A 6,291-nucleotide genomic window follows, 5' to 3' on the forward strand; every position below is an offset into this window, starting at 1 on the left:
CTATTTCTGCAGTGCTTGTCACCTGCTTTGGGCTTACAAACAGTGAAAAATTTTGAGAACAAGATGAATCATGCATGCTAGAAATATTGGTAGATATTTACAAGAAAGTTAATTAAAATATGTTTTTTCTGCCAAAAATCCATTAAATAAATTTATTAAAGGAAAATTAAATTTGATCATTTTAAGTGACTACTGTTTGAGGAAAACTGGATTAGAGCTAAGTGTCAGTGCTTATTTTTAAGCTATATTTTTTTATTTACTGAGATACTTAAGATGTGTCACACTTTCACTAGGCAGTCATTTCTTACTAAAAGATGCCATCAACATTTAGAAACTACAGGCTTTTATCTCTGGACCTTAAGGTTAAGAATAATTTTCTCCAGACTGAAAGAAGTTAATGTTCTGATATTCACTGAAAAAAGGACATGAAGTTGTTCACATGTGTTTTTCTTAATTTGTAGACCAAAATTCATCACACTTGCTAAATGAATGTTTTAGTGAGATATCATTTTTCAAGAAAAAAAAGTGTTACTCTGGTTAACTCTGAGTTAGAAAAAGTGTCCCTCTCATGATAGTTCTATGTCTTGAGTGGAAAAAAGGGGCATCAGACTCCCTTAGTTACAGATCCATTTACTCAGTTTCTTCCTGTCTTTGGCCTTGGGTGTCATTTTCAAGAGCTGTGTCCCACTTCATACTCAGGGAACATCACTCTTCTAGAATAGAAAGCTGATATTCACAGTCAGATGCATTGCTTTTCCACATCTTGCAACACTGTGAGGTAGTAATGAAAAGTAGCTTTTGTATAACTTCTCATGTTTTGATATTTTAGTAGCACAATTTAGTAACTTAGATATTTTAATTGCACCTTTACCTGTTGTCATTTTTTTTACACTGTTTCATTACATTCAGAAGACTGTTGATGAGACTTTAGTGACTGTAAGTTCCACAACGAAAGAAGCTAGAGTATTCTTTCAAAAATGGGCTATCATAGCTACTCTTAATATGTTTGCATTTTTGAAGCCAAACAAAAAGTAAAAAAGTAAAACAAAAACGGCTTGTTCAAAAGTGACCAATATTGCTTCACCTAATTATTGTCACCATGTGTTCTGGACATTGTCACTCTTCAGTGTCCTGCTATATCTCCTGTATCCACTTAGAATCATAGAATAGAATCATAGAATCGATTGGGTTGGAAAAGACCTCCGAGATCATCGAGTCCAACCCTTGGTCCAAATCCAGTCCATTTACTAGATCATGGCACTCAGTGCCACGTCCAATCTGCGTTTAAAAATCTCCAGGGATGGTGAATCCACCACCTCTCTGGGCAGCCCATTCCACTGCCTGATTACTCTCTCTGTAAAGAATTTTCTCCTGATATCCAACTTAAATTTCCCCTGGCGGAGCTTAAGCCCGTGCCCCCTTGTCCTATTGCTGAGTGCCTGAGAGAAGAGACCAACCCCCACCTGGCTAGAACTTCCTTTCAGGTAGTTATAGACGGTGATGAGGTCACCTCTGAGCCTCCTCTTCTCCAGGCTAAACAACCCCAGCTCCCTCAGCCTCTCCCCATAGGACTTATGCTCCAGTCCTTTCACCAGCCTTGTTGCTCTTCTCTGGACCCGCTCCAGCACCTCAATATCCTTTCTGAACTGAGGGGCCCAGAACTGAACACAATACTCAAGGTGTGGCCTCACCAACACAGAGTACAGGGGAAGGATCACTTCCCTGGTCCTGCTGGCCACACTATTTTTGATACAGGACAAGATCCCATTGGCCCTCTTGGCCACCTGGGCACACTGTTGGCTCATGTTGAGCTTCCTGTCAATTAGTACCCCCAGGTCCCTTTCTGCCTGGCTGCTTTCCAGCCACTCTGTGCCCAGCCTGTAGCGCTGCAGGGGGTTGTTGTGGCCAAAGTGCAGGACCCGGCACTTGGCTTTATTGAACTTCATTCCATTGGAGTCAGCCCATCTCTCCAGTCTATCCAGATCCCTCTGCAGAGCCCTCCTGCCTTCCAGCAGGTCGACACTCCCTCCCAATTTGGTGTCATCAGCAAATTTGCTGCTGATGGACTCAATCCCCTCATCTAAATCATCAATAAAGATATTAAACAGGACTGGACCCAACACAGACCCCTGGGGAACACCACTAGTGACCGACCACCAGCTGGATGCAGCTCCATTCACCAGCACTCTCTGGGCCCGACCCTCCAGCCAGCTCCTAATCCAGGAGAGGGTACACTTGTCCAAGCCATGGGCTACCAGCTTTTCCAGGATTATATTATGGGAGACAGTGTCAAAGGCCTTGCTGAAGTCTAGATAGACCACATCCACAGCCTTCCCCTCATCCACCAGGTGGGTCACCTGATCGTAAAAAGAGATCAGGTTGGTCAGACAGGACCTGCCCCTCCTAAACCCATGTTGGCTGGGTCTAATCCCTTGTCCATCCTGAAGGTGCTGTGTGATTGCACTGAGGATGATCTGCTCCATAACCCTGCCAGGCACCGAGGTCAGGCTGACAGGCCTGTAGTTGCCAGGGTCCTGCTTGCAACCTTTTTTGTGGATTGGGGTGACATTCGCCAACCTCCAATCATCTGGGACCTTCCCAGAGAGCCAGGACTGTTGGAAGATGATGGAGAGCGGTTTGCAAGCTCTTCTGCCAGCTCCCTCATCACCCTGGGATGGATCCCGTCTGGTCCCATAGACTTGTTAGGATCCAGCTGGCTCAGTAAGTCGCTAACTACATCCTCCTGGAATACAGGAGGGCTATTCAGCTCTCTGTCTCTGTCTATCTGCTCTAGAGGCCAGTTGTCCTGAGGGCCACCTGTCTTACTGCTAAAAACTGAGGCAAAGTAGGTGTTAAGTACCTCAGCCTTCTCCTCATCTGTGTTAACTATATTTCCCTCCAAGTCCTAAAGAGAATTGAGGTTTTCCTTGCCGCTCCTTTTGCTATTAATGTATTTATAAAAGGACTTTTTGTTGTCCCTAACTGAATTAGCCAAATTAACTTCAAATTCCACTTTTCTTTCCCTAATTTTTTTTCCAGCATGACCTAGCTCTCTTCGTAAATTCTTCATAAGTAGCCAGCCCTTTTTTCCACAGTCTGTAAACTTTCTTTTTATCCCTGATTTCTTTCAGAACCTCCCTATTTAACCAAGCCGGCCGTCTTCCCCTCCGGCTGGCCTTTCGGCACACTGGAATAGCCTGTTCCTGTGCGCTCAAAATTGCCTGTTTGAAGCATGTTCATCCCTCCTGGACCCCCTTGCCTTTAAGGGTTGTTTCCCAGGGTATGCCCTGAATTAGTTTTTTGAATAGGCCAAAATCTGCCCTCCGGAAGTCCAGAGTAGAGGTTTTAATGATGGCTCTCCTTACATCCCTAAGGATTGAAAATTCTATTATTTCGTGGTCACTGTGCCCCAGGCTGGGCTTGCTGGGCTATGATTATTTAAAATAACAGAGCTGTCCTTCCACGTGCAGATGTGTTGATGTCATCATCCATGGCAATGAGAAAGGACAGTCTTACCCTCTTGTCCCTTTTTACCTTTACCTCTCCCCCTCTGCCTCTATATGTGGTCCTACAGATTCCCCTCCTCTCTTGCGCCAGCTATAGCACTCTTCCCCGTTTCTTTGGACTGTTTAACTAACCAGGCATAAAACTAAGCTGTTTCTGAATTAAATTAGTTCTTTGAGAGGTCCAACAAGACCAGACTCTTTTCCTAGATGATGGAGAAGCTCATCCAAGGACAGGGAGCTGACAGGTTCAAGACCTTTTCCAGTGGCAACAAATTGCTATATTTCTGTTCGTCCCACCTTCTAAAACCATAGTTTAGCTTATCGGATGGTTATATAGACAGGACTATTGATGCTGAAGAGCTAAAGCCCTAATACCAGTATGGATTTTGAAAAGGTAGCTCAACTGTCCTGGAAAAACCTGCTTTGTTTGTATAGATTGGGATTTGAACTGAAATGCTTTATTGGTACAGTTAGGTTGGTATAGCTTCACCAACACAGTTAATAGGATTACTTGCTTATGTAGCATTTTAACAAAATGGAGTCCAGGTCTGCCTGAAACTAGAAATATTTCTAATACAAAAAAATTTTAACAAATTCTGATAAAGCTGAATTTTTTAACATGCTTAAACGAGATTAGGAAAAATTCTGTCTAGTGATAACAGCTGTGTATATATAGATGGATATATCCTAATATATTTTATATTTACAGGGTTGTGTGTATAAAGTGGGATATACTCTAATATATTTTACATTTACAAATATATATGTTGCTTATATATGAACACTTCATCTATATGAGGAATACAATATACTCAAATAATTTGTTTGATGTGCTTCATACAAACTTTCAAGTTTAATGACAGAAAGAAATTAATCATGTTGGCATAAATGATTCATCCTGCTCTATATGGAATTTCTCTTTTTATAATCTGTTACTTATATTTATTGATAGGGAAAACAGCAGGCAAGTGAAAAGCTTAAATAGGTGAAGCAGACTGAAATTAATTAAACAGACAGTGCTAGTTGAAGCATCTGCACACTGCAGAGGACTCTGACCTGGGAACAGCACTTACCCTCAGGCCCCATGGCACAGACCCGCTGTCAGATCTAAAGGCCTTTGTTAACAACAAGCTTATTGGTGAGATCAGTCACAGGGAATCAGTTTTGGTTCATTCCAAGGCAGTGAGGTTTTGTTTGTAGATGTCAGGAGGGATTTAGCAGAGGAGAGGTTATAGAGAAATATCCATAGGATAACTAATTAAATTGAAAGATTTCCATCCCAAGTTGGAGGAAGATGCTTAAGTTCAAGGGACTCACAGCCCTGAAAGTCACATAGATTTTTCTGAGACTTTCCCATCACTTCAGAGGAACTGAATGCTCAAGGTGTAAACAACAACATTTGGCCTCATCAGATGTTCCACTGGCCTAACCTGGAGAGAAAAACATTTTCTTTCCAAAGTAAACAAAAATATAGCATGTAAATATGAAAAGGTTCCACCTAGAGTTCAGAAAATAATCCAGTAGAAGTTGTTAGCAGAACAATTTGGATGAACATGGACTTGTGGGCTGGTAGGAGTTATACTTACCTTAGGCTGGTAAAATCATTTAATTAAAAACAGAATAACAAAAATAACCTTGCAGAATGATGACTGAAAATCCCCTGCAAGATTATAAAACATATGGAGTAGTAAGAACTAATACACTGCCCAATAAAACTATGACATTTGCTGCTCCAATGCATTGTTTTCCAGAAATGTAGAAGAAAATATTGTTCTTGATAATTATTCCTTTGCTTTCTTCTTCAGTGGCTGGAAGGGAGCTTTATACAGCTTGAAATGCTGGAGTTTTTAAATGGGGGGCAAGAAAACCAAAAATTGCCGTGAAAACTTGAATCAGTACCCTGGAAGACTGATGAGCAGAAAATGGTGGAGAAGAGAAAATACAGGTTTGAGAGACTCAGCTGAGGCAAGGCAAAACACTTCTGGAAACAATGGAACTGGTAAAGCCTGTGTTTTACCTGCTTGGTTGGGTTCTCTGGAAAAAAAATCTGGAATTCTGATCAAAGCTTTTCCAGCATTTTCAAAACGGAATACATCTTGCTGCCTTGTAAATTTTCAAGTGTCTAATAAAGAGTGAGTTCTCAAAGCAACTTCAAGTTACTAACAAAGTTACTTAACTTTACCAAATTTCTAAGAACTTAACATTTTTCAGACCCCATCCCAACTGTCGAAATTTATAATCAGTGAGCAGGTTCAAATGCTGGACAACAAACTTTGAACACAACTGTAATGCTTAATAGCTTTCTTTTTACAGAAACAGATGAAAAAGTATTAAATTTTAAAATCAAAATAATACAGATCTCAAACCCCAGTCTAATTAAAAAATTAATCAAATTATAATTTCTGAGGTTATTTTGTCCATGGTGCTTTTCATTAATAAATTTTACTAATAATGATGTGTGATAATTAGCATAACAAATAAATTATGCATAACAAAGCTATTTCAAATCTATGTGTGACAAACACAATGTGTTGGGGAATGCAAGAACAACCCTTGATATTTTCAAAGTAAACTTGTCCTATATCATAAGGTAAGTTAAATGCAAGAGCTCTTTAGCAAAGTAGCAGTGTCTGATAGCACCAGAGTCCAAACTCCAGAAGAACGGTGCAAACATACAATGATTTTGTTACTCTGTTTTGAAAATATACTCCAGTAGCTCCTGCTGTTAATGTGTATCAGAAGTACTTTAATGAGTCAGAAATGATATTCTAGAATTTGAGAGTCT

This window comes from Pipra filicauda, unplaced genomic scaffold (assembly GCF_003945595.2).
Source record: "Pipra filicauda isolate LSUMZ 115617 unplaced genomic scaffold, ASM394559v2 scaffold445_size546734_pilon, whole genome shotgun sequence".
In the NCBI taxonomy this organism is placed as follows: Eukaryota; Metazoa; Chordata; class Aves; order Passeriformes; family Pipridae; genus Pipra; species Pipra filicauda.